Raw genomic sequence first — 2,075 nt, forward strand, 5'->3', positions numbered from 1 at the left:
ACCAAAAGCAAACCGCTAACCGGACGAACTGCGAGGTGTGCTCAGCGCGCCACAATTGTAACAGAGTCAGTGTCGCAAGGACGGGGCAGCAGCCAGCCAATCAGATCGGGGCGCGGGAAGACTCGCCGACAAGTGATTGAACCTTCCGGGGGCGGGAGAGCTCGCAGCCAATGGAGAGAGAGAGAGAGAGAGAGAGAGAGATCCCCACCAAGTTGCACAGTACACCTTGACCCCAGCATCGCAGCTGCTGTCAGTGCCTCCGGCTCAGACCCGATGGGCGGGGACAGGAACGGGGCTTTGTTTCCAAGCCTCCAGGAGACCACGGGCGGTTTTGATTGCTACTTTCCCCGGTGTCATTAACCCAAACCACTCCTTCTCCTTCCTTTTCTATTTCCTGCCCAGGTGTGGACAGTTCGCCTTGAGAACAAATAGCTTTTTTCCTTTTCTCCTGCCCGGGAAAAAAGTGGGAGGGGATCTCCGGCTCGGATCAGCCTCTTTGCTCTCTCCACTGACTCATTCTGCCCTCCCTGGATGTAAAAAAAAAAACAATCCTCAACATGAGCTTTCTGACAACTGGCCATTCTCCGCATGGCCACAATCTGCGCAGACCCTTTTGCCTCTACTTCCTGTTTTGCACCCGAACTTTGCAGGGGCGTGAGGAGTTCCTTTCCCTGCTCCAAATTTCACGCGATCCTGCACCGCGAAGAGAAGACGCTTGCCGCTGGTCCTGCTGCCCAAGCCCAAAAACAAATCCACCGCCCCGCAGCACGGCAGTAGAGTCCCGCTGCTTTCCCCAGACCGCCAGTAACCCACGCCGGTGGGAGTGGCACACGTGCTCCTCCTCCCCAGTGCTAGAAACGCTGACACAGAAAGGCTTGTCGCCTTGTGGGAAGATCCAAGTTGCGCTGGGACGCTACTAAGGCAGGACAGAGGCCCAAGAAGTGGGTTTCATTCTAGTTTTCTTCAACCCCCCCAAAGACACAGCAGCAAACAGCAAAGGCACCCTTCCGGCACTTCCCTTCCAACCCCCGCCGCCAACCACAGACAGAAGTGTTGCTCAGATGCAACAGGACCTGTCCGAGGAGGGTCGGTCAGTGGCGGCCCCCAGGAGAAGGAATTGCGGGGTTCGGGGTGTGGGGGCAGAGCTGTGCCCTACATATTGGATTACTCAGTCAGAAATGTGGGGTGGTGAGGGACAAGCCACTTTCCAGGATGGTGCTTGCTCCCTCCCCGGAGCCACCCATGTGCTCGATCCTCCCTTACTTTCTTCACTGCTGGCCTCCTTGGGCAGCTTTTCACTTCCTTATCTCAGGCAGGCCTTTCTTAGCATGCCCTCTCTCTTTTCCCTAAGCAAATAGGATCACGCTCCAGCCAGGAGTCAGCAACAACTTGCCCCTGAGTCAGGGAGGTGGAGGGAGGAGAGCAAAGAGTGGGCTGTTTTTCCCTTGCCAGTGCCCCCGCCCCTCTCCCCTTGGGCCCAGGAACGTTTGTTCAATTGTAGCTATATCCCTTCAGCCACCTAATGGCTCAGTGGGGAAATGACTTGCCTAGCAAGCACGAGGTTGTCAGTTCGAATCCCTGCTGGTTTGTTTCCCAGGCAATGGGAAACAGCTATATCGGGCAGCAGCAATAAAGGAAGATGCTGAAAGGCATCATCTCACACTGTGTGGGAGGGAGCCATGGTCAACCCCTCCTGTATTCTACCAAAGACAACCACAGGGCGCTGTGGTTGCTTGCAACTCCAGGGCACACACTTTGCCTTTACCTATGCCCCTGCCTGAATATTTGAGGAGCTCACCCCATACTACTGAACTCTACTGAGCTCAATACAGCCACCCCCCAAGAAAATTAAAAAACCCACGTGAGATGTATTTTTCTTAAGAAAAAAAAGTTAAGTGAAGAGTTGCTGCTCAGGCTTTCTCTCTGTCTCCACCCCCTACTACTGCTCAACCCCCGATTGTCCCTTTGAAATTCACTGGCCTCATCATGAGAAGTGAAAGAACCTTTGACATTCACAGGCCTCATCTTGAGGGGAAGTGAAAACGGCAGTTTGAGCTGTGGTTCCAGGGCTGTGA

The sequence above is a fragment of the Hemicordylus capensis genome, chromosome 2, assembly GCF_027244095.1.
Source record: "Hemicordylus capensis ecotype Gifberg chromosome 2, rHemCap1.1.pri, whole genome shotgun sequence".
Lineage (NCBI taxonomy): Eukaryota > Metazoa > Chordata > Lepidosauria > Squamata > Cordylidae > Hemicordylus > Hemicordylus capensis.